Source organism: Podarcis raffonei, chromosome 4 (genome assembly GCF_027172205.1).
Source record: "Podarcis raffonei isolate rPodRaf1 chromosome 4, rPodRaf1.pri, whole genome shotgun sequence".
Classification (NCBI taxonomy): Eukaryota; Metazoa; Chordata; class Lepidosauria; order Squamata; family Lacertidae; genus Podarcis; species Podarcis raffonei.
The window spans coordinates 48474858-48502545 of NC_070605.1; the positions used below are offsets into that span (position 1 = coordinate 48474858).

The window sequence follows — 27688 nt, forward strand, 5'->3', positions numbered from 1 at the left end:
ATAAATGGGAGAGACTCAGAATATGAAGAAGACTTCATGTCACATAAGTTTGGCAGGTGTGGCTGTTGAGGAGTAAGGACCAGAACTGAACTTGGAAGCACCTCCAACTACAGCTGAACAAACTAGGAAATTATGGTCTCTGTTTGTCCAGACCTGATTACTAACAAATAGAAATAGATTTGGTTGAATTGCATTATTTCCTAGAACTTTCAAAAGAAAAGACCATACCTAAATATGCTCTCAGCTATTGAAATAAAAATGTGGCCCAGATCCCTTTTTAAATGTGTCAAGTACCGGTAGTTGTTTTCAACTGCTTTTACTATTTTATTCTTTGATGGTTTCTCTATTTTACAATCAGGTGATGTTTAAATTTTATGAAATAAATGAGATCCAGAGGTGTATGTGTATTGGGTCTGAGTGCACCTCATAGTTTCCATCTATTTGAGCACTCTCCAGCTTTCTCAAGAACTTCTGGAAAGTAAACTAACAGATAACTTCTATTTTGTATGTATACACCTTTATTCAATCACATCCCTAGATCAGACAGTGATAGAGTGATGTATAGCTGCACAAGTTTGTTCTTGCTTTTTGTTTACGGAACAATTATTTGGGTTAATTAATTGTGGCAGTGAGAGAGGGTGATAGGTGAAGGATCCAGCCTTGAAGATCTCTGAGTCCTTATTACTACCAACTCAATATGCCTTGGCAAATGTACTGTAATACCAGTACACCAGTACTGTAATACTGATATCCCTTGCTAGTAAATAACAGCCAGTGGGACTCCTCTGGAGTAAATAGTTTCAAACATAATATTCATTGAAACAATGATTTAATAACTCTCCCAAGAATGATGGCACAGTCTGATTAGTAAGGATGGCTAGACATGTTTGAGATCATTTGAGGTAAAGGGCCAATTCAGACACTCATAAAGGTTCCTCTCCCTCTTCTAAAGCCCTGAAACTAGAAGCATTGTGGAGTGAAGATGTGATATTTCACTTAGCACAACTGCTGTATAGTGGGATCAGTCCATGGGAAATAAAGTTCTGTGGAAGAATATGGATTGTCCCTAAATGAATTTAGAATTAGGTTCAAGATAATTTTATGAAAGGGCAAGAAAGACTGTTATGTATGTTCTACAGATTAAAACTGAACCTATTTCAATCAGTGGCTAGAGTGGAACGTTATAAATTCATTTGTGTGTTGTAAGATAGCAAAGGAAGGAGCCAGAGAGAAGCCAGGGGGTGGGGGGAGAAAAAATAATTATATCCATGGCAGAATTAATTTACAGTTTTACTGTTATTGCAGTATTTAAGAGGTCGAGAAGGGCAGGTTGCGATTTAGTTAAGGGAGCTCTGTTTCATTTGTCAAACAGAATGAAGTGTTTTGTATAAAGTATTGTAACATGATGTGGTGACCTTAATGCATGACACTGAGTTCATATACAATGTAACTTATCGTAGATGTCATCTTCATTAAGTACAATAAGAATAGCATGTGAAGTAAAAAAAAAAAAAAGTAAATAGAAATCATTGGAGTTTCAGATAAATGTACTGAGAGGTAAGTAATAAAATGCGAACATTTGTAAATCATATAGAAACTGTGTGCCACTGTATATAAAACTGGTCCTAAACAGACCACGACAGATGCAAGTGGTGGCTCCATGAACCATGTTTCCTCTCTTGCCACAGTTCTTTGCTTTTCCTCTCAACAGACTCTCAGCATTCTGTGACCCCTAAGCATGTTCAGTCCTTATTGCTTTGTTTTGTGGCAGAACAGCAAGTGGAAGAATGATTGGAATGGAATTTTGTGCTGTGTTAGAATGAGTGACAGGCAAAGACTATCTGTTAGAAAATGACAGTGGAGTGGTGGAAGGGTGTGGCTGTCAAAGAGACAGAGAAGAGGGGAGTCAGGCGAGATGAATGATGAAACCATACATGAAAGAGTTAACACAATTATTAAGAAGTTACGTTAGGCTAGGATATTAACCAGCTGCATTCCACTGCTGTTTATGTGTAGTTTCTCATACTAGCTTCACGCCATACATATTGGAGTCCTTAGTTCCTAATTCATCTCTAGCTATGGTGTGAACAACTTTGCATAGGATAAAGCTATCCCACCCATAAATGTCCCCTAGTATGTACACAGATAGAAAAGAATGGAAGACATGCTAATGCAAACCACCGGGGGGGGGGGAGAGTGGTGAAACACACCAAAGAAAACCTAAGGTGGTAATGTGAGCACACCCAAATACGCATAGGCTCATTGGGCTCAGATGGAACAATCAAAGGATGCAATGGAAAAAGAAATTAATGAAAATATCAGCAAGTGGAGAAAGAGTTGAACAACGCAAATGGCTATCATTTCAGACCAGGAGGCTATGTTTATTTTATTCCTCTGGGTGTTTGCAGACATCTTTGATTTAGAGACCTTGCTGTTGTGCAGCAGAGAAAGGCCTTTGCCACCAAGAGATCTGCATCTAACATGGTTGAGAGTTCATTCTTGTTTCCAAAGAGACAGTCACTGAGAATGAGGATTGGGAGTCACAAGGAGAAATTGCTAATTGTGTTTGTGCAAACTGATTGGAAAGAGGAAAAGAAGAAGATTGTCCCAGAAGAACCCAACTATGCTCGTGACAATGGAGTCTGAAGATTCTGTTTGACCCAGGTGGTGGGGTGTTCAAAGGATCCCTGCAAATGGAATATGACCCAGTAGATCTTCTTGCCATTGTTCCAACCACAATTGAAGGCATTGTTTTCCTATGATGGGTTAATGCATGTCATAATTGCAATTCACAAAATTGTCCTTTGCTGTCATGGGATACCACATTTTGACAACTCACGGGGGGGGGGGGGCGGGCGGAGGAAGCAAGTGACAGAAGGGTAAGTGGGGAAATGATTGACAGTGGGAGAGTGAGACTGAATGCTGGGTGGAGTTAGAGTGAGTGACAGGTAGAGGCTGTTGGTTGGGAAAAGGCAGTTGGGCTGCTTACCACAGGGAGAATGAGATGAGACAGCTAATGGAAGTGTTTGTAAAAGAGTGAGCATAGTTAAGGAAAAGAGTTACTTAGGATAGGATACTGGAGCTACTGCTCCATGTAAGTCATTATGTGGTGGATGCCCCCCCCCGCCACCACAACATTTTTGTTGTTGTACTGCTACAAACCTGGTCTATGCTGATATCTACCTTGTGTTTCTCAGTGGCCCCATTTTGGCTGCAATCCACAGCTATGAAAATTGAAAAGCAACGCTAGAATGAATAGCAAACTAATCCATAGTACATTGTTGCTAATTCTACAATTTAAGTGCTTAAATATAATGGTTGACGGTATCAATATTACTGAACAATTAGCATATTCTTTAACTTCTAGTTTGAAGCATTTTGCAGTAATAGTATTATTAAGGAAGTCACTCTACCATGGTTATATGTAGCATATTCTTATATTTGCTTCCCCTCCGTCACCGTCTGCATGTCCTAATATGCTTCTGAAAGACACTGTCCTCTTTTAGCTGGATAGCTGTTCTAAAAATATACTTCTCACTATTCAGAATCAGAGAGTTCTGCATTATTAACACATAGATCAGACAGCCATGATCTGAAGTCGTATAAGCAATAAGGAAAAGATCTGAATGCTGGAGTTTTTTCATTATGCGATCCTGTAAGCTACCCTTTAATGCTACAAGGAGGGTTTCATATACAGTACTTGCAGCATCTTGCTGACTTGGTTCATGTCTTTGGAGTTTACATAACACTGTCTGTTCTCCTTTCCCTTCCATATTACTCTGTGCCTTCCTCGGGTTTGGTCAGCTACATAAGAGTGCAGAAATAGTTGAGATTAATTGCACCCCCTTCCAAGTGGCCAAAGCAACACACAAAAAATGCTTGCCTATAAAGAACAAACAAACCAGAATAGTTGTTACAACACAACAAAGTTTGAAGAACTGTATGCAGTGGAATGCATACCGTAGAATGCAAATGAGCATTGTGATCACAGTTGACCCACAAATGGGACTGGCATTAAAGTGGGTAAGTTCAAATTTATTGTGTTTATTTTTCAGGTTACAAAGGTGACACACTAGATGTGCCTCCTCCTAAGCTTTCCGAACTGGTCCTTTGGTCAGTTGCAGAGTTCCACTGTAGACAAGGGAGGAACACAGACAAAAGGACCAAGATAAAAATTTTTTAGGACCAATCCCTTGTCTTCCTCTAGATTAATATGTTTAAAAGTAAGTACCCGCTCTATGTTACAATGATGTCTGCACATGAGACATAAAGGCTCACAGTCTTAACCCCACAATATGGGAATCCCTTGCATCATGCGTGGCACTGTGGTCTAAACCACTAAGCCTCTTGGCTTAGTTTGAATCCGTGCGACAGAGTGAGCTCCCATTGCTCTGTCCCAGCTTCTCCCCACCTAGCATACCTATGCAAGTAAATAAATAGGTACCACTGTGGTAGGAAGGTAAACAATGTTTCTGTGCACTCTGGCACTCATCAAGGTCCTCCGTGTGCCAGAAGCGGTTTAGTCATGCTGGCCACATGACCCGGAAAGCGGTCTGCAGACAAATGCCAGCTCCCTCAGCCTGAAAAGCGAGATGGGCGCTGCACCCCATAGTCGCCTTTCACTGGACTTAACAGTTAAGGGGTCCTTTACCTTTGCCTGACCCAGCAGGCTTATGTTCTTCATTTTTTATTATTCAGGTGCCAATAATAGCCACATTCATTATCATTCTCACCAGTGATACCTCATCTATAAAACAAAATCTTATAGTTTCCCCCCTGCACAGCTGGTGAAGAAATGTGAGCTTGCAAGCATTTTATAATGATGCACACATACAGTGAGACAGATGTACAGTGTACATGTGGTACCTTGGAAGCAAATTCAATACACATTATTTCTGTCAAAGAATCCTTCCCCCTCACAGTTACAATTTCCAGCAACCCTTAAAAATGATAATGCCCAGAATTCTTTGAAGGAAACAATGTGCTTTAAATGTATTTTAAATTCTTGAGGTTTTAAATTTTGGAGTTTTGATTTGTTTTAAATTTTGTATAGTGTGTATGTTATTGTTGTAACCCTCTTTGAGACCAACATGATAAAAAGTGTGATGCACATTTTTAAACTAAAATGATGTGTGCACAGCCTAAGCCATGTAGAGAGAAAACATTTTTCTACATTGCTTTACACAGTCTCATAATCTAGGAAGTGCCTGGGTCAGTCACTGTCATGAAGATTTCCTTGCTGATATATGGTGGGAATACTTTAATGAAAGCTTTCCTAATGCTTAGCATGTTTGGTGGCTCTCTGGGTCAATTTGACCAGAGGGTTTGTGTTAAATCAAAATGTTATTGCATTGGAAATAAAGCTTTGTCACGATTATAAATCTGATTAAAGGCTGGAGGGTCAGTATAGCAGTCTGACTCACCAAACACCAACTAACAACTGTCATCACAGGGTGTTTGTTCCCACTACAGTAGGTATGTAAGGGTTTCTGTCGGCCTTTCCATGTTATCAAACAGCTGTCTTTGCACAAGTGATTTCTCTTTGAAAACTCTTTGATAAGACTACAGCATATGAAGAGAAGCTGCTGTAGGATATAAGCAGGATCCAAATTCAATTTTGTATAGATTGCAGCTTTCACTCTGAGATTTAATGAAGACAGACGTATTGCACTTGAGGAAGAAGAAAAGCCCCCAATAAACATTCATCAAGGCGTAGGGTCTTGCAGTACAGATAGTCCCTTCACAAAGAATACAAATTTGCCCTGTAAAAAAGGCACCACTTCCCAAATGCCAAGTTTATAGACCTCACTAGCAAGGCATAAGTATAGTGAAACTTTTTTTTCTGATCCTTTCTTAATAATTGTGGTTTTCTGCAACAAATGTACGTTTGCTTCTCAAACATTTCCCATCCAGATTTTATTTCTGTAGGGTGAAATTCTATTTCTCTGCTACACAAACCATAGTATTTGTACCTGTGAAAATGCTGTGATCAAATAGTGCCACTGATGTCTTTAGTGATGGAAGGCAAGCACCTGCACCATTATTTTGAATTTTTTATTATGTGACATCATGGGTACTGCCATCCTTATTTATACAGGTACGTTGTCAAGGAACCATGACCAACTGCAGCTCCCTGTTGAATGCCCAGTTTGTGTGCTATCAATATAGGCATTTGTACAATTATTTATTTGTTACATTTGTATATTGTCCTGTTCTTTGAATGCCCTCCTGCCTAGCACGCATGCCCCGGGCACCAGCAACTGACGCTACGCTGCTGGTCAGATCAGCAGGAAAATAGGTAAGGGTTTGAGCTCTGACATCACCAGGCAACAGGTCCCATAAAACACCTCAAACTTCTCTTCAAGCCCCTAAATAAAAGATGTTTAATGGCACGCAGTATTTCTCATAATTCAGAAGCGGATGCTGGTTTACCCCCTGCTTCGCCTTTGGTGGCTTTTTAAATATTTTGCCTAGACAGCCAAAATACCTAACACTGACTGTCATTCTGGGTAGTGCCTGTGAACAAAACCCCTACTGTTAAGTAGCTGTTTTTCACAGTCACAAGATTTGCATTTTGACATTCAGTCACAATAGCTGGCTGCATTATATGATTATTTGGAGGTTGCATTGCCTATCCCACAAGGGAAACACGATGTACTGCCTCACTGAAATCAAGGAGAACTTTGCCAGTTATTCCATAGGATGCCTTAAGTTTAGTTGGCACATAACATTGAATGAAATATAAATGAGAAATGGCTTTCAATTAACAGCAATACCTCATTCTCTTTCCACTGACATTTCACTAGATCTCAGTGTTCTTCTTGACTATAATCCTACATTGGCTCTAATATTTATCCAAAAACTACCTGCAGTAGTAGCCTTCCACTAATGTACTTACATCTGTATCGCCATGGGGTTTCATGTTGCTTGCCTTGTCATTCAGCATGCCTAAGCTACCTTTATGCAAGATTACGCATTGCTATGAAATTGGTTTCATTTACGTGTTGACTCACCAACCCATCTATCATTTCAACCAGCTATTTCCAAGAGCGCTATTACCACATAGACTCACTGGGAAGTATGAAAGCACAGATGATTGTAAATTTTCTGCAGTTAAAAATAGACAAAACAGAGTTGTTTATAACTGGCTCTTTTTACCATCTCAGTCTCTTAACTGACTCATCCTTAAAATCCAGTCTAGGTTCACATTGTAAAGCCCATTTTGTGGGTAGTCGGGTTTACTTTGCTTCCTCCTTATATAGTTCTTGTCCGCCAATCAAAATCTCTTACAAATAACTGGAAATGATTCTGAAATCTTTGCCTTTCCTCTTGTCATTCATGTCCCATTCTCATTTTATGATTGCAACAGGTAGCCTGTTAAATTGCCAATTGATCGGAATACCAATCTCTCTTTGTAGTCAAAGATGTTTCTCTACTAGGAAATAATAGTGTATTTCAATGTTATATAAAGATGTGAAGAAAACAGGGAACAAATGTGTTTTCTACTCCTTCTCTGCATCTATTGCATCATGTAAACAGAGAATAGAAGTTTTTGCATTTCTCCATGTGTGATCTTAGAGGCACACATATATCATGGTACATACTGTACCATACCTGCAAACTATATTGCCATGGATTGATCTATCTATCTATCACCTATCTATCTATTTACCTATCTATCATCTATCTATAAAGCTATAAACAATGAACAATTTGAGTGATTGTCTACAAAATGTTGCCTGTAAATGGTGACAGTCAAAAGGTCCCCTTGCTTGGGTGACTCATGCAGCTAGTACAAAACTTTCTGTAGCGTCAACAGACACTACAGACCACCATTTCAGAGCAATGCTAATAGCTGTTCTTTGCTTGTGTAGAAATCAAAGAACTGGGCTTTTACACAGGAATTACAGTATCATCAGTCTATAGAAATGCAATTTGTCCCTGTTTTACAGGATATTACATGGCTTTCTATCACAAATGAATAACTAATCTTCATCAGTTAGAGCACAAAGTAAACGTGAGCTGTTTCCAGCTTTGCTACTGTATTAATAATCTTGCAACAAGAGTTCAGCTCTTCTACCTTCTGGGAGGGTATTATTAACAGACATGCGGTACCACTTAGTGTCACCCAGGGGTCGCAATAAGGGTGCCTGAAGGCTCTAGTGTGCCCACCCATACCTTCTATGGCACCGGTGAAAGGTATCGGTAAATATCTCTTCAAAAAGCCCACAATGCACAAGAAATCATTTGTTCTTCCTGCTTAGTTCCTGTTTGCAGTTCTCCTACATTGAACACACACACCCTTAAACAAGTCCATATTTTATTGGATGCTGGGATTGGGCACCCACCCTCTAAGCTGTTTTGAACAGAGGAGAGGTGCAAAGAGTTTCTCTCTGTGAATGAATGTGGCCATGGCTGATATAGGTGTCTTTCCCCCTATTGATGGGGTGCCTTGTGGGAGGCATGCCACCATGATGTGGTCATCTTGTACCTTTTTCTGCTCTTTTACATAATCCAATACTTTCACAGCATCCATTTTGTGTATTGCCACACAGCATGGCAGCCATTTTGTGACTGGCATCCATGACACTGACTCATATTCTATCTATAGGCTCCTGCTGGCCCCCAAAGGTTGACATGCAAAGTCCTAATCGTAATAGGATTGCAGTGCAATCCTATGCATAAAGTAAAGTTCATTGTGTTCAGGTGGACTTTTGTGTATTCAACGACCAACTCCGCAATGAGCCATCAACAGGCTGGCTACATGGGGAAGATAAAAAGGTAAAGGTACCCCTGCCCGTACGGGCCAGTCTTGACAGACTCTAGGGTTGTGCGCTCATCTCACTCTATAGGCCGGGAGCCAGCGCTGTCCGCAGACACTTCCGGGTCACGTGGCCAGCGTGACAAGCTGCATCTGGCGAGCCAGCGCAGCACACAGAACACCGTTTACCTTCCCGCTAGTAAGCGGTCCCTATTTATCTACTTGCACCTGGGGGTGCTTTCGAACTGCTAGGTTGGCAGGCGCTGGGACCGAACAACGGGAGCGCACCCCGCCACGGGGATTCGAACCGCCGACCTGATGATTGGCAAGTCCTAGGCGCTGAGGTTTTACCCACAGCGCCACCCGCGTCCCATGGGGAAGATAGCTGGTGTTATTTCTAGCCATGGCTAAATTCATGAATTTTTGAGTTTGCACAAATTCCAATGTTTTACTGATTCTAGAGGTTTGGGAGGGCTTGCAAAAACACAGTAACTCTGTTGCTAATTTAAACCTGCATTATACTGCTTAGATTAGAAAGATCATGCCTGTACTTTTTAATATGAAACATGTACATGGGAATACAGCACTATCCAGAGAAATAAATGGATTGGTTTTGCACATCTTTCTGATCCAAGCTGGATATGGTCATGGGAATTCAATAGCAATTTTGTCTTTAAGATGTTGCCACAAACTTTCTGATGATCAAAGACATGGGCTGAGATCTAAGACCAAACAGCAATAGAGACTACTTTACAACATTTTTGCATTTGAAGTGTTGGAGTGAGAGTACTGCTACTGTTTGTTTGAACAAGGAAATGTATGAAAGATAAGATCATGAATTAAAATAACAGAGAGTTAACAAATGTTTTGTGTGAAATATATTTTCACAGTAAGGATTATGTGTTAAGTTCTTTGAAAAATCCATTTTAATACCTGAGATTTATTAAACAGTAAAACAATTCTTTATTTATTTACTAGAAATTTTAATGTTCTCACCAGCAAAATGTTTCCTTCAAAACCTTTGGATACTGTCTTTTTCCTCTGTCTTTTTGGTAGATAAACATACAGCAAAAATCCCATTGTCATTCAAGGTCATCTTCACTAGTATAACCTGTTTACATTCTAAATATGGCTAAAGTTCAGCATTTTCTTAATTGACCTAGAATCATAGAATCATAGAGTTGGAAGAGACCACAAGGGCCATCGAGTCCAACCCTCTGCCAAGCAGGAAACACCATCAGAGCACTCCTGACATATGGTTGTCAAGCCTCTGCTTAAAGACCTCCAAAGAAGGAGACTCCACCACACTCCTTGGCAGCAAATTCCACTGTCGAACAGCTCTTACTGTCAGGAAGTTCTTCCTAATGTTTAGGTGGAATCTTCTTTCTTGTAGTTTGGATCCATTGCTCCGTGTCCGCTTCTCTGGAGCAGCAGAAAACAACCTTTCTCCTTCCTCTATGTGATATCCTTTTATATATTTGAACATGGCTATCATATGACCCCTTAACCTCCTCTTCTCCAGGCTAAACATACCCAGCTCCCTTAGCCGTTCCTCATAAGGCATCGTTTCCAGGCCTTTGACCATTTTGGTTTCCCTCCTCTGGACACGTTCCAGTTTGTCAGTGTCCTTCTTGAACTGTGGCGCCCAGAACTGGATACAGTACTCCAGGTGAGGTCTGACCAAAGCAGAATACAGTGGCACTATTACTTCCCTTGATCTAGATGCTATACTCCTATTGATGCAGCCCAGAATTGCATTGGCTTTTTTAGCTGCCGCGTCACACTGTTGGCTCATGTCAAGTTTGTGGTCAACCAAGACTCCTAGATCCTTTTCACATGTACTGCTCTCAAGCCAGGTATCACCCATCTTATATTTGTGTTGATAAAAATGTTGAATAAGACTGGGCCCAAGACAGAACTCTGTGGCACCCCACTAGTCACTCTTCTCCAGGATGAAGAGGAACCATTGATGAGCACCCTTTGGGTTCGGTCAGTCAGCCAGTTACAAATCCACTGAGTGGTAGCATAGTCAAGACCGCATTTTACCAGCTTCTTTACAAGAATATCATGGGGCACCTTGTCAAATGCCTTGCTGAAATCAAGGTAGGCTACATCCACTGCGTTCCCTTCATCTACCAGGCTTGTAATTCTGTCAAAAAACGAGATCAGGTTAGTCTGACATGACTTATTTTTCAGAAATCCGTGCTGACTATTGGTGATCCTCAGTGGGAGAGTTGAGTATATGACAATCTCTCATTGTAATCCAGAGGATTTAAGCCTGAGCTAGACATGGTTCTTGATCTTATTTGGAGAATACTCTGCTTTTCAGTCAGCCGTACTCCTAGAGCAGTTTACAGATAAAATTCCAGTGTTTAATTAAACACATTTAAAACTGATAGATCTAAAAGGCTTGAGCAAATAAAATGTTCTTCACCTACTGGTGAAAGAAAGAGGAAACTCCCTGGGCATAAGTTTCAAAGAGAGGGAGCCACAATGGATAAGGCCCAGTCATTAGGGGAGGTGTACAATTGCAGCCTAAAATAAATGATCCCACACCTCCTCCTCTCTTCCCTAGAAACAGGCAGCCTCACCTACATGCTGAGATAATATATGATGGGGCGTATGAAGGTGTGTGAGTTGACCCAACCTGTTACTGACTTGTTTATAGGCCACACCACCATCCACATGTGTGAAGGAGCTCTATTCAAACAGTGTGGTATATGTGTAGCGCTCCTCCACATGAACTGGGGACATTGGGTCACTGGAAAACCTCCATGCATGTAGAGGCCCTTCACATGTTGGGTGAGGACTGATATGGCCACTGTACACATTGGCAATGGAAACAGAGCTTACAATCTCCCTCACATGCTTACAATCTCCCTCACATGTTCTTTCACATTCACATTGTTTTTGCACCCCAGCTGCTCCACTTAGCAGGAAAGCCACCCACAGCCAATTGCCCAGGGGGAGTGACCTTGTTGCTCCCCCCTTTTCATGCCACCCACTTCAGGGCTGCGTCAGCAGGGTTGGTGTGTCAGTAGTGACCCACTGTCAACAGCAGCCCACTGGAAACTAGCCACAGATATGGCCATGTTCTTGTTCTTCACAGGCAGGGTTCCTTCAAGTGGCTGTTGTTTTCCAGGTACAGCAGAAAAGGATGTGAGAGGCTGAGGTTATTATCCATCTCTAGGCTTGCCATACCTCAGGAAAAGGGGGAAGGGGGATTTTGCTGAATCGGCAAAATGTCAGGGAAAACCCGGATGTATGGCAACATGATGGAAAACAGCTCCAAAAGCTTAAGATCACTGTTCTGGGAGGAGGTTTTTCTCTAAAAAAGCTCAACAATTTCCATTTGTTCTCAAAAAACCCACAAAGCTCAGTAAAGACTGGAATGCAGTGTTTGCACAGACGATATTAAATTAGATCCACTGAACCTCTATTGCTTGGTTATCCAGGTTTTTAGCACAACTTATATTTGATGGTCAGAGAAAGGAATAACATTTTAAATATTAATAAAGTAACTAAAACATGCTATTTAAAATTGAACATATTAAGCAACAAACATACTGCACAAAGATTGACAGGCAATCAGTCAAGCATTAATAATGAATGCTTATGCACATTAAAAGGTCCTACATCAGTTCCAAATAGCAAAACCTAGAGGGATTTCACCAAACCATATCAAGACAATAAAAGCCCACCCCCCTGCATGTGCATGAACAAATAATTTCAAACTGGTTTTAGGCTTAAGTGGTTCTCCTCAAAATCAGGTATAAAAATGTTAACTGGCAGTGTTAAGCAATATTTCGCTATGTATGTTTTGTTGTCAATTCTGAAAGGTGTTTTAACATATTGTGCTAAAGTAGAACACAGAAACACCAATATTATTTTTTAAGGGAAAAAATCTGAAAGGTTTACTTACCCCTAGGATATTACCATACTTGGCAGCACTGGGTACAATTCCACTTATAATGATAGAACTGAATAGTCATCACTTTTAATGGATCAAATCTACGCAGTCCATCAGCAGTGCTGTTAAATCTAATCAGAAGTTGGGTTGTAAAATTAATGGCCCTGTATTCTCTTTAAAAAGGGAGTATTTTAATAAATTTGGATCAGCACCGTATTTTGCCTCTCCCCCAGCATCGGTGATGGTAAATTTCAATAGCGTTTGAGGGCTCAGTTTAAGCAAACATCCAATAGAGTGACTAACAGGATGATTGTATCAGAAAAAGTACTGTCTCTGTGTTATATATTAATCAGGTTTATAGTCCAACAAAATGAGTGAATATTAAACTTAATCTCTTAAAATATTATCAGCCAAAGTAAAATAAAAAAGCCAGGTCCTGAAAATAGTATAACGAATTCTCTGGCTAAAAAAATTGTGGCATATCATTTGCACGATGGACTTCAACTTGGGCAAATGGAACTTGCACTTCCTCTCCTTCTTCTTGCAGTCTGCTGTGCTCCACCAGAATTTGCTCCAGTAGATTGTGGAACTTTCTGGAACAGTTCGAGGGGAAGGGACACACAGGGGCTGAAGTGGGAGAAGGCGAAGTGCTGTCATATCCATCAGTGTGACGTTGGAACTCACCCTAAATTTTAAGCCTCAGGAAATATTTTTAGAGCAGTATAAAAGGCAGAAACACTAAGAAGATAATGTTGTTTATAAACCGTGCAAGAGCAATGATCTTGGGTTAAAACCATAAATGTATGGATATGGGCAACTAAGGGGAAAGTGCTTGAATATATTTGAAAAGAGATTAAAAGTACATTCTCCTGCTAGAATTTTCAGAAGGCTTCTTGAGGAATAGCTGTCCTTAGTTGGATGCTGTCACATTACAGTCACTCTTTCAGATCCTCATGGATGAGTCTATTTCAAAGCAGCTCATTTTAATTCTTTACTTTGCTAATGAACTAGAACTGCACCAAATACTTGTAATGATGAGTTGGTTTTGTAAAACAAAAACAACCCCCCCCCCTGCTCAGGCTGACTTAGGGTTCAATTGCTATTGTGGGAATCTATTTGTGTGTCCATTAAAAAGAAAAGCAGGTATTTCTTTAGCATTGACAGTCAGGTGGCCAGGCCTTGAATGACTTCTGTGGTATGATGGCTAATTATAAGAGAATATAATATTGATGAAAATTAACAAAATAAAACTAAAATAAATAGTGTGCTAATAGACTAAGTGGTAGATGGATGATGGGGTGGTGGGTTAGAAACTCAAGAAGATCGTATTGTGATGTGAAATAACAAATATTACCATTTTCTTTTCTTTCTTCTGGATAATCCTTTTGTTTGTTATTTCTTTTTAATCTCAGTAAAGCATTAAAAAGAGAGTCAGGTGGTCAGTGTGCAAAAAAGAGATAGGTAAAGGGCCCCTGACCATTAGGTCCAGTTGCGGATGACTCTGGAGTTGCGGCGCTGATCTCGCTTTACTGGCTGAGAGAGCCGGTGTACAGCTTCTGGGTCATGTGGCCAGCATGACTAAGCCGTTTCTGGCAAACCAGAGCAGCGCACAGAAATGCCAGTGTGGTGTAGTGGTTAAGAGTGGTAGACTCGTAATCTGGTGAACCGGGTTCGCATCTCCGCTCCTCTACATGCAGCTGCTGGGTGACCTTGGGCTAGTCACACTTCTTTGAAGTCTCTCAGCCCCACTCACCTCACAGAGTGTTTATTGTGGGGGAAGAAGGAAAAGGAGAATGTTAGTGGCTCTGAGACTCCGGGTAGTGATAAAGCGGGATATCAAATCCAAACTCTTCTTCTTCTTCTACCTTCCCACCGGAGCAGAACCTATTTATCTACTTGCACTTTGACACGCTTTCAAATTGTTAGGTTGGCAGGAGCAGGGACCGAACAACGGGAGCTCACCCCGTCACGGGGATTCGAACCGCCAACCTTCTGATTGGTAAGCCCTAGGCTCTGTGGTTTAACCGACAGCGCCACCCGCGTCCCTAAAAAAGAGATAGTATACAACAAATCAGTATATAGATTACTTCCACTTTTCCACAAATACCACTAGTGTGGTTTTATTTGTACGTTTCTGGGACAGAACCTATGCATTTTTACTTATGTATGCCACAATGTACATCAACACTGTTCTAGAAATATTTTCCCCCCCCCTGTTAATAGTACTGGTTATTTTAATAAATGAAGTGAAAACTTGCTGATAGGCACAACAGATATAGTAAGTCTTATGCAGAATTTGGAATTTGCTAAAATTCCAAGTCATGCCAAACTCTGTGAGACTCGTTTCAGTAAAGCCCTTCAATTTCCAAAGGGATGATTTGTGAGCTGTAAAGGGCACAATTCTGGCTCGCTGCCACTCTTGTGGAGGGTGGGGAACTTGAACATTGAGCTGCGTTTGATTTCCATGCAGTTGCAGCCCAAGCTGAGTAGGCGGATCTGCGGGGGAATTTCATATTATCAGACATATTTCCAAGGGATGAGATGAGATGAGACAAGAGAAAAGGTGTAGGCAAGTTGGCCTTCTATTTCCAGCAACCAGCAGAACCACCATGCTGATTGCTGTAATCTGCTCAGCTCCCAGCATGCAATCTGATACTATAAGTACACCCTAGCACTTTTGTCCCTCCAGGTTGCAGACTGACTCTCAGGGTTGCTGGGCTGCAGCCCTGTGCGCTTGTTCTCGTAGGGAAGTAGGTTAGGAGAAAGGTGGCATGGCTTAATGACACGGAGGGCTCTTGCCTTGTCACACCAACCTAGCATGCATTAACATTGTTTGATAGGGCTTTTGAAGGAATTGTGTGCATTCAGGACAAGCAATGTGTATGCATGTGTTTGGAGCCTCTGCAGACTGTTAGAAATACCATTGGAGTGTGCAACCCACAAGAGTCACATTGGGTTTCTTTTTTCCCTTCTCTCGTGGACTCACATGTGCACAGACAGCACTCATATATGTTCATATACACACTGCTGAGAGGTTTAGGATCTTTGGCATCCCTGTCTGCTATCTGCCTTCAAATCACCTTACTGTTGTGTGGATGGAGCCTGCTGAGGAGTTGAGTATCCTGTACTTAGCAACTAAATTTGCATGTGTTAATCTTTTAGGTCAGATGTGGGTGAATTCAGGATATGCCCAGATGACTTTCTGCAGGGAGCTGGAATCTGGCTTGTTCCAGGGTCACCAAAGCTCATCATAGAGAGTCTTATACCATATTAGTTATGCCAATCTTATACATATGCCATGATGACCATATCATAAGTTCAGATTCACACACACATTCTCACACAAGTACTAGCCAGTGGACTTACTTTGTAGGGGCATGCAGCAACCACAAAATGCCCCTTGTCTCTGTAGTGTTTGGAAGCAACCTATTTCACAAATGCTGTGTCCTATGCAGGCATGAGTCAAACCAGTTAAACCTAAAATTCTGTTTTCACACCCACTACCTATAATTGGAAATCGAAAAATGGCTATAAACTTTCCACCTTTAAACAGAAGTGGATGGAATTTGCAGACAAAAGAGCTCCTCCAGAGTGGATCAAGCCTACCAAACCATAGGCAAATCCATTCAGGGATTTTTGTGCAGAGAACCTTTAAAGCTTATTGAAAAAGAAGAAAGATTTTCTCACACATTTTAGAATAAAAAGAGGAAATAAATCACATGAAAAAGCCTACAACTGAAGTGAAAGAGAAAGAAAGTGAAATGATCTGATGAGTTTGCAAACTCATAACCCAACTAACGTAAACTGGGGTGGGGGGTGGAGTAAATACCGGAATGAAAACCAATTGATTAAGAGCTTATTTTTAATTTTTGTTAGGAGACAAAGTGATTGGGAAGGCAGCCAGTGTTCCACTGCTCTGCTGTCTGGAGCTGGGAGTAGAACAATAACCATGTGAAAAACACACTCTTTATTTCATGGGTAGGCAAACTAAGGCGTGGGGGGCACATTCAGCCCAATTGCTTCCAAATCCGGCCCGCGGATGGTCCAGGAATCAGCATGTTTTTACATGAGTAGAATGTGTCCTTTTATTTAAAATGCATCTCTGGGTTAGTTGTGGGGACTGCCTGGTGTTTTTACATAAGTATAATGTGTGCTTTTATTTAAAATGCATCTCTGGGTTATTTGTGGGGCATAGGATTTCATTCTTTTTTCTTCTTCAAAATATAGTCCTGGCCCCCACAAGGTTTGAGGGACAGTGGACCAGCCCCCTGCTGAAAAAGTTTGCTGACCCCTGCTTATTTGCGCTAACATTCTCCCCAAATCACTGTGATTGGCGTGCTCTTGGAAAATAATTTACTATGATTAAAACCTAGACCTCCCTGCCAAAACAAAAGATTCCCCCATCATTTCTCCACCCCCTTTTCATCTCCACCTCCTCCTCACTCAAGCTCAAGGTGTTTCCCTCATTAGCTTGATTTCACTTTTTAAAAAAATGAAGTGGTCACTTTATTTTAAATGGCAAAAAGCAGCATTTACAGAGCAAACTCAGGACTTGAGGGAGTGCCTGATCTGACAAGATAAATTGTTAATGGCACAATATGAATCAGGAATGTGACAACTTCACCTGAATCACCTCTACCTGAATCATTTTTCAGGATATGCACATAATCAGTGTACACCCCTAGTAAATACTCAGCTGGTAGGGGCAGAATTTTGCCTTATATATTTAGATAATTTCAATAAGAGGTCCATAGGTATTGCTATTTTTATTTATGTTTCAGGAAATTCCAGATGAACACTTGGAGTGTGCATCAATGACTAATGGGTAACCAGCATATATTGCTAAATAGTTGCAATCTTTTTACGAAATGAACATTTCAAGTTCAGAAATGTATTTAATGAGGCTATACAAAAGATATAAAATCTGTCTCTTTATTCCTGCCAACACATTTTCCCCCCTCAGTGTTTTACTGTTATTTTGATTCCTTGCAATTCCCAAAGTTGACTCTTTACCAGACTCTCACTATGTGAATAATTATCACATCTTCGTTTTAGAACTTGGCCTCACACCCTTTAGCCTGTTAATTATCTTCTGACAAGACAACCTAGTCTCTTCCCACTGACATTCATTTCACTCTTAATTCTAACTGCCCCCTTTTCTGTTCTTGCATCGAACAAATTCATAACCATTGTTGTTGTCTGTTTCTATCAACCAACCTACAACTGACTTTTCCCTTTTCAGTGTATTGCTGTGTTTATGCCGACAAGACTATGTTATACAAAAGGGAAAAAATACGAAAGGAAAAACTGAATGCAGCTTGCAATGCAAATTTATTGCATCTCACATCTGTGTGGGTTTATTTAAAAAAATCAGGATGGTTTATGCAAGCAAGTTAAAATTAGCTTGTCAGCTGATGCAAAGATTGAAGTGGACTGTGGGCTGTGAAAAAATTGGTTAAATTTGTTTGTCTTTGTGTGTCACAAGACTCCTCATTGTTGCTTTTATGATCACATGTTATTATCCATGTACAACCTGAAGTTTCAGTCCTATATCTACTTACCTGGAGTAAGCAGTACCAAAATCTGTGGGACTTACTTCTGAACAGACATGTATATTATTCGGCAGAAATACTAATTTTTTAAGGATCATTATAAAAGCAAGCAATGTCTTCCAGTTCTCACTATCAAACTGCATTGTTAGAGGTTTCTGTTTCTAATTGACTTCTGGTGTTGCATAGGGCACCACTGAAATTTTAAAGTCCAAAGTCTGCCACTGCTGAGCAGCATACATTTTATTGCTGTGTTATGTTTTTCTCCTGTTTTTGTTGATTTGACTTGGTTGTAGTTTTCTCTGTGTGTGGTTGTAACAGCAACATATAAATGTTTAAGCAAATGAAGAAATAAAATGGCTGCTATGAGAACCAGGCCTTTGTTGAAGCAGCAATCAGCTGTGTATTGTATTAAAACACCCAAAAGCTCATAGCTCAATAGGACTCAATAAAAAACAGTGTTGCAAAGTGTGTGGTTGGTAACATGACCCCAAAGTGCTGCTTTCAAGTTGTGAAATTGCCATTATATTATGGCAGTAATGGCTTCGCATTAAAAACATTCTTGCTCACCAAACTGCTTCTGACAGCTAGCAACATTTTGGATCCTTCAATAAATGTAATTGAAAATGTGTTGGGTAACTAAAATACTCCCCCCAGAAGTGAGTGGCTTCAATTATATTTATTAAAAAGATTCAGAATTGCTTTTCTCCCATGCAGTGTAATTATAAACGACAGAGAACAATCTGCTATAAATGTAGAGCAGCTTTGTAGGCTGTTATGACAACCCAAAGGAAAGGAACTTGCGGGTGGGGGGAAACACCCTCCGTTCCCTTGAAAATTTTCTTTACTATTTTTAAAATGTCAGTAAATTTCTATGAATATAAATGCTTTCCATTTTCACATCTATTTAATGCTGAGCAAGTAAAATCTGCTAAACATGTTTGTCGCAATGCACTGCACAAATTGTCCTCTTTGGATTTGGTCCTATTCTCCCCCACCCCATTCCAAACGCCTATTGAATTCAACTACTTTAGAGAAATGTGTATTTTTATGCAAGAGTAGTGCACGATCAGCGGCTTTTTCCATTGCCCGAGAGATGATTAAAAAGTAGATAGATTTGAATAATAAAATAAAAGGACTGTGCTAAGCTTTTGAGGTTATACCTCAACAGATGACAGGACCTCTTTTTTTGTAACAAGTGAGATGGTTGGCTTCTTTGGTAAAAATTTCTGCTTGCACTGTATTCATGCCATGCTTTTGCTGATTGAAGAAAGAACAAGCGAGAAAGCACAGAACATACTATATGCATCACTGGAACTTATTGCTTTATCTTTATTGCATTAGAGTAAATGACCTTTTTTCCCTGCTGCCAAGTCAGTCATCATATTTTAGTTCTGCCCTGAATCCCTTGTCAGGAGCTGAGATCTGAATCTGCAGAAAATAACAAGAACAAGCTCGGTAAATGCCTCGCTTTCAATTAGCATACTCAAAATATCACACTGTTCCTTCCTCACAGTTTTGTAAATTCACTTTTACAAGCAACTGGCAGCTTTACAAGTGCTTGAACAAGTTAATTAATCCTATCTATGGGAGAACCCTAGCCACATAGTAGAGTCAGGGTTTTTCCCCTGGCTGGAACTCGTTGGAACACAGGGCGCCATTGCCATTCTAAGAGAACAAGGGAGCTGTTCATGGTGGGTTTTGGAACCTCTTTTTCTAGAAAAATAGCACTGAGTATAGTTGCCCACATAACCCTGCCGTATATGGCTACTTGCAGGATCAGTCCACCCATATCACCCTCACTATGCAACAGACAAAGCAACATTTGGATGTACATTGCGAAGCCATATAAAATTTAATCACATGTGCTAGGAGAATCTCAGCAGTGGTCACTTCATAGCTTTAGTAAAATAATAATAAATAATAATAATAATAAATATAATAAGCTTTGAGGGAGGGCTGTAGTTCAGTGATAGAGCATCTGCTTTGCATATAGAATGTTCCAGATCCATCCCCAGCATTTCCAGGTAGAGCTGGGAATGTTTCCAGCCTGAAACTGACTGCACACATCACATCAATGTCAACTGCACCCAGGTTGGTTCACTACAGGTGTGTTTACTTTACAAGTGGACTGGTGCAGCATGTGGATTTCCAGCCTAAACAATTTAAAGTTACCCTGCACTGGAGAAAGGACAGAAGTAGTAGAAATAGTTGTAGCTTTGCTCGTTTTTAAAATCAGTATTTAAATTTTGGCTGGGCCTTTTCAAGGCATGGTTCAAGCATTTGTTCTCCTCCCTCTTGTCACTCTTTATGCGTAATTCACCATATGTGCTTAGGGATGAATGAATTGAGGACCAGTTACTAATATTCTCACCGGTTGCAGTTTCGATCCCCATATGGGACAGCTGCATATTCCTGCATTGCAGGGGGGGTGGACTAGACGATTCTCAGCATCCCTTCCAACTCTACAATTCTCTGATTCTATGATTCACCACCTTCCCAAACCCACAGGAAAAGAGAAGATATAGCTGAATCTTTGAGTCCTGTTTTGTCTGATTTGCTTTTAAAAAACCAGTGTGCTCTTCTGAAGAAGCCTCCCATTTATGGATCTAGGGCTCAGGGTAATTCTTGTGTAAATATACAGAACATAGGCTTGCATTCAAGAAGCTTTGGAAAACATTGCCATGTCCATTCCTGTTCCAGCTTGTGGCTTCAGTGGGGATGAACTTGAAAAGCACAACAAGCAGAAAAGAAGGCTACTCTTGGACTTGAATCTGCCATTCTGGTTTTGTAGCAACACAGCTTGTAGCTTTGACTTTTGCTAAGCAAAAAGGAAACCCTTTGTATATTTTTCAAAGACGGAAGCAGTCTGGAAAGGAAGCCTCTTCTGACCTTGCTCTTCAGAGGCAAGAGTGCACGACTGTAGGTGTGGGAAGATAACTTCATAGGAACACGGGGCCTCTGGGGAATTGCAGAGATCATGTTATTTACTTTGATCTGTAACCCCCCAGAGCGAAAACTCTGCCAAATGTGCCCCAGAGAAGGTGAGGGCGGCTGCTGACCTAGTGCAAAGATTCCATTAGAAAGTAAAATTTCCATCTCTAATTCAGTCCACCACTTAAGGTATAACTACACAGCAGTCCTCAAAGCATCCTCAGTCCTTGCCAAAGGCTGGCCCACACAGGAAACAGAAAAACCCATAAGACCTTTATGAAGCATGTGACCTATGTCACAGGACAAGGTCTTGGCATGGAAGGAGTAGGGGGGCGGCTATTTCCCCCCACGTTCCATTTCAATCTAATTTTTGCAATTCTTGTTTTCCACTTGTGTATCAAGCTTGGGTCAAGCAACTTGCCATAGCATTCTGCCTGCTATTCCTCAGTACAATTTTGCCCACAGTGCTCTAACATCAGAGGGGTGAACTGAATTGAAAAGATAGGATGAATCTGTGGTAGCTGTTAGCATTCCATTTAATAGATGATTTCAGAATGAAGAACTTTCAGAGCTGATTGCGGCATTTGCGAATTGGAGTATTTGCACGGCAGCTGCAATTCAGACCACAAGCACCTGCCCTTCCCTATGGTGGCATAATGCACCTTGGAACTTCCTGGAAACTGACAGGTAGCTGGAGCCTTTACTGTGGCCTGGAGCAGAGTGGAGCTTGCATTTTAATAAGGGAAGCAGTGGGACCAGAAAGGAAAGCAAGGCAACCGACGCTGGAGAGAACAGCAGCGTGTTACTTTATCTGGGACTCGGTTTCCGGCTTTCCTCCTCTTTCCGAATGGCCCTCTCATTTTTCAGTAGAGTCTTAACTTAGCTTGCCATACGCTGCCTGCTGCCCTGGCTGATATGAAAAAGCCTGGGATAAGGCATATGTAGGATGCTGAGAGAAAGGAGGTAACAGCTGAGTGTAGTAAGCGGTGCATTCTGGCCAAGCTGTACCCGAGATGAAAATGATCTATCTATATTGGTTGGCTATCAAAGCTTTGGTCACTATAACCTGACTATTCTGAAGCAGTCTGTTGGTGCATTTGCCAGATAGACAAAAGAAGCCAGAATCTGCATGAGTTTTGAAATTTTAACTTGGCTGCTCTTAAGAACATAAAAAGAGCCAGGTGAATCAGGCCAATGGTCCACCTAGTCCAGCATCCTGTTCTCACAGGATGGTACAAGATTTCCACTCCTGATTTAAAACAAATTGCTCTTGCTATCTTGGGATCCTGTCAGGCCCAACACCCTGGCCAGGCAGTGTAGAGAAAGCTTGTTATTTGGAGTGTGTGTGCTTTGGGGCTGTTTTTGAGCTAGTTTCCCTTTCAACATTTAAATGCACGTAGGCACTGGTTTTCTTTAAAAGGAGGATCTTTTCTTCTTCTTTTTACATTACATTTCTGTGTCTTGAATTTTCCAAGCTATGCATAGTCCACATCATTCCTCTGACCCAGGTGTCAGACTTGATGCACAAATAATGTTGGAGGTTCTTCCTGTAAGGGTATTGTATGGCATTCCAGCACCTGGAAAAACTATCATGGTAGTGGCATACTGGGCTCTTTATACATCTAAAGCACATTTAAGCCCTGCCTCCAATCCTGGGAACTGTAGCTTGTTAAGGGTGCTGAGAACTGTAGCTCTGCAATGGGTAAACTACAATTCTTTGCATCCATCTAAACCCAATCTAGTTTATTTCTATCCCCGAGCCAATATTTCACTGTAAATCAGTTTCCATTTATCTCATTTCAGCTTTTACAGTCTTGGACCACTGCAGCTCTTTTCATCCAGGCTTCTTTCTTCTGGATGTAACTAATCAACTGCATTAGCCAGTTTTACCTATCTGCATTACTGTATTTCCACTTCTCCGCCTAACTTCTTAACCAAACCAAAGTTGTGTTAATGTTCTGTTTTCCATTATTTGATAAATTTATTTTCTGTCATCTATACATTATTTGTTTCTTTCTCTTTTTAAGTTTTGCTTTCCTGGGTTGGTTTTTCTAAACTTCCTGTGACCTTTAGAGCTTCCTGGTGAGAACAGCTTCTAAAACAATCAAAAAACAAAACGGCAAAGTGGTTGAAACTGTTTCATCCCTTCACATACATCTTATAATTAAAGGAACCACAGCTTCCTTTTGCCTCGCATCTGTGGTGCCAAGGAGCTACAGGGGCAGTGGTCTGCTTGGCACTGCCCCTTTCATAGTCTGGCAACTGAGACAAACCACTAATCGTGCTTTGGATTGCCCAACAATGAATTGGGCAAAATTCATTGTTGTCCAAATTTAGCATGTCCCCATGTAATTTCAATTTATGAATGAAAATAAAGTCATGTTTCCTTAAAACTCTAACAGAGTGTTTGGAATACTTTCCAAATAGAATATAGAAAAAACGTTATTAATCAGCTTTCAGCCATGTATTTAACTCTTTGCACATTTGCTTAGATTGATTTTAAGTTTACATTCTGGAGATTGTGCTATATATCAGGGTCTCTCACCCACCCCAACCAAGCAGCATTATTTCACAGGCATTAATGAAATGCATTATAATTTCTGGTATGTTACCATAGTAGTTATTTGAATATGCTTTCTGTATTTTCTAAGCTTCCATGAGAGAACCAAGGATGGAAACTCTCTCCACTGCGTGGGCAAATGATCTAAACAAGCCATTTGTGGCTTATCTGCAAATTGTCAGATCTGCACAAAGGACACAGCCAGCAAGCCTTCAGACAGTGAACTTTGAACCTTGGCTGGACCTTGCACTAGTCAGCACAGTAACAGGAAAGCCAGCAGACAGATTTTGAACTGAGGTTAGAAGGCTGCTGTAGGGTTATGAGCAGAGTAACAGCTGCACTTTGCTACGTGAACTTTGTACTTAGACACAGGGGTACTTAATCTCTATGACAGAGCTCTTTGTTTCATTACTTATTAACATTCCCTTCCCGAGTAAAGTTCTTTTGGTAATGAACCTTTTTTGAAAGCATGATTTACACAGATGAACAGATATGGACTATTAAAAATAGCGTGAGCAGCTTTACCAGTTTAAATATTATACCTCTGCATGAACCTTGTGGACTTTACTGTTCAAAACCCCTTAAGGCATCCTTTTTGGTAACCATTGCAATGATAATGATATTTTATGACATGCTATTTTCATGGAAAGATTCATACAATAGTTGTAGTCCATCTTCAAAAGGATGGCGAATCGTTCAATAGAATGTTGTCATCATTCTTTACCTCCTGCATTTTCTTTTGTTTTTTAATTAAGAAAGGTGGAAACCAAGAGAATAATTCCTCATTGATTTCTGGGCTCAGTTTAAGCGTTCCTCTTGTTTTGCGCATGGTAAAAGACTGTGTATACACATCATTTCCCACATGGTATGTTCAAGAGGAATGCCACATGGGGCAGTACAGTGGTACCTCAGGTTACAAACACCTCGGGTTACAAACACTTCAGGTTACAGACTCCGCTATCCCGGAAGTAGTACCTCAGGTTAAGAACTTTACCTCAGGATGAGAACAGAAAAGTGGCAGTGCGGAGGCAGTGGGAGGCCCCATTAGCTAAAGTGGTACTTCAGGTTAAGAACAATTTCAGGTTAAGAACGGACCTCCAGAACGAATTAAGTTGGTAACTAGAGTTACCACTGTAGTAGCCACCAACTTGGATGCATTTAAAAGAGGATTAAAGAAATTCATGGAGGACATGACTACTAATGGCTACTAGTCATGATGGTTATGCTCTACTCCCACAGTTGAAGGTAGTAATGCTTCTGAATACTAGTTCCAAAAACTGCTGGAGGGGAGAATGCTCAGGTCCTTCTTGCAGGTTTCCCAAAGGCATACTGTGGGAACAGTGTGTATATAATCAGCAGATTCAAATGTAAAAACATTAAAAGCAAAGATAAAACTGGGTATTTATTTAGACTTTTTTTAAAAAAAAAAAGTCTGAATGGGCTCACATTTTTCTGCAACAAAAGATTATGACCAAACAGTATGTAGGAGGAATAACACCTTAGGAATCAGTGATTTAAAATGTAACGAGAACAAAATAAGAAGGCTATAAACATTACAATATTTATGGTTATTACCTGGAAAATCTTCAATGAAGAAAATGAATTCCAGATACAGTGTTTTGTCTCCGTCCCACTCCAGAATGCTCTCTTCCCAGAAACCATTCTTCATTGAAAGAAGTAGTTTGTCATCTTTCTCTCCTCCCTCTATGCTGAAAGCCAAAATCAATTTGTGTTTGTTATTTATCTGAACAGGTGGGAAAATTAGGAAAAGACACCAGTTGGCTGTAGAGAAGGTTTAAAGGCTGGAAAGCACATTTGCTGAAAGTGGAGAGGATATATAACAATGGGTGGGATCCAAAGTTGTATAAGCAGAACTCCAGTCATGCAAAAGCGCTTTCCCCACCCTGCTTCCTTACTGCAATCCCTTGTGCTCCCTGGAAAGTCACTCTGAAGGTCAGAGGATGCTCTGGAATGATATAAGTTGTGGCAATGGGTGATACAGATTCTACCTGGGAAACAGGTATAGTAGATTGTTCATTTGGTACTATCAGGGACAGAAATCTGGTTCTTTTATTTGGATTGCTTTGTCTATGTGCCAGGCCTTAGTCATTGATATATGTCATAAAAGGTCCATAATTTGTACCTAATGCTATGATTTGATTAATGTTCAATGCTGGCATAATGCTGACTTATTTGCAATCAGTATAGATTACTGCTGAGGAAAAAGCCTGGTTAGCCTAGTCTTTTCCAAGTAGAAAAGCAAACCAGCCTACCTCAAGTTCAGTGGCTCAGTTCAAACACATTGCTAAAACTTGGATGAGCTTGGTCATGCCTTGGGTTCAAGCTTTCTCTTCTCTCCTCCACATAAAACTGAAGTTTGCATATGACAACTAAAGAAAAGCAGAAGCAGAATGGTTTCTGACCAAGGGAACAAGGCTGGACAAGCCTTGTGTTCACATGTTCCCCCTTCCCTCTCCTTTCCCAGAGCAGCCATGAGGAGGAGACTAGAAACACCCACTTCCTCCTTGAAACTAACCACAATTTATTATGTCCAAAACAGGTCCTGTGATTATTTTAAAAATTATGGGTTTTTAAAACATGGCAAGATCAAAAACCACGGCTTGATATTTGAATTTTTTTTCAATCATTCACAGCTTAAATTAACCACAGATTGTCTGGTGCAGATAGAACGATAAACAATAAGGTAAGTCAATCGGAGGATGGCCACACCTGGAAAGGAGAGCACTGCTTCCTGAGACCTGTTATTTCAGGGCTGGGGGCCCTGTGGCCCTCCAGCTGTTGTTGGGCTCCAAATGCCATCAACCCCAGTAAGCATGGCTAATGTTCAGGGATAATTGGAACTGTAGAACTGTAGTTTAACATCGGGGGGGGGGAGGGGTCAGAAATTCCATACCCCTAAGATAATTGCTGAAACTGAAAACTGAACCGGCACAGTATTCTGCACGTAAAAGATGTGCTCTCTGAGTGAGCTTTGTTCCAAACACACACACAGAAAGACACCCTTTGACTCCACTTATTAATGCATTTAAATAACTTGGCACTTGCCTTTGACCGATGTCCTGTGTGAATGATGGTAACAGCGGATACTTACAAAGGGTTAGAAGTGCATTGTATAGCCCAGCTGAGGATGTCACATCACAGTATGTATCACAAGGAAAGCATACTATGTGAAAAAGGCCTTTGCCACTTCACTGGCAGGCTGAGCGATCAAACACTGTGCATTTAATTATTAGCTAAATGCAAGGCTGAGGATTTCAAATTAAACAAAAGAAGCCATAGGAAGTGTGAGAAGTTGTGACCCTGAAAGTCACTTCTTAGCTCTGTATTCAAAAAGTGGCCTGCTCATAACTTTCTAAACGGCAAAATTATGTTTACATACAAATTGCAGCTTAATTAGTAGAATAGCTGTACACTTCATTTAGTGCCAAAGGAGCAAAGGGTATGGTTAGTAATACAGATTGGAAATTGACAATAAAGCCTCCTAGTTGTGTAGGACAACCAATGCATATGAATATCACTCTCATATTTTTAGATATTAATTTGTCCATGAAAGACAAGGATGAATATATTTTTAAGAAAGGTTATTATATTCATACCTGCACACCTTTACAGGGTAAAAAGGATTCAACATATTTTATTTTATTATAATTATTTATTATTACATAGCATCAACGTTATGCATAGCTGGATCGTTCTAGATGCAAAATATGTCTTCTGCATATTAAAGGTTATTTCAACTTCATAGAATCATAGAGTTGGAAGAGACCACAAGGGCCATCGAGTCCAACCCCCTGCCAAGCAGGAAACACCATCAGAGCACTCCTGACATATGGTTGTCAAGCCTCTGCTTAAAGACCTCCAAAGAAGGAGACTCCACCACACTCCTTGGCAGCAAATTCCACTGTCGAACAGCTCTTACTGTCAGGAAGTTCTTCCTAATGTTTAGGTGGAAT

At 40.6% G+C, this 27688-nt stretch overlaps 2 long non-coding RNA genes across 2 annotated transcripts in view; one reads left to right on the forward strand and one right to left on the reverse strand.

Moving 5' to 3' along the window:
- Positions 1 to 3089: 3089 nt before the first annotated feature.
- The window catches only part of LOC128412926 (uncharacterized), a 33986-nt gene continuing 9387 nt past the window's right edge, over positions 3090 to 27688 (forward strand). The window contains exon 1 of the long non-coding RNA XR_008330192.1: positions 3090 to 4023. This is a non-coding gene — a long non-coding RNA (uncharacterized LOC128412926). The remainder of the gene's footprint in view (positions 4024 to 27688) is intronic.
- LOC128412925 (uncharacterized) lies at positions 19552 to 26881 on the reverse strand. The gene is made up of 3 exons (XR_008330191.1): positions 26827 to 26881; positions 25290 to 25423; positions 19552 to 19651 (listed from the first exon to the last, which is right to left on the reverse strand). It is a non-coding gene; the product is annotated as an uncharacterized LOC128412925 (long non-coding RNA).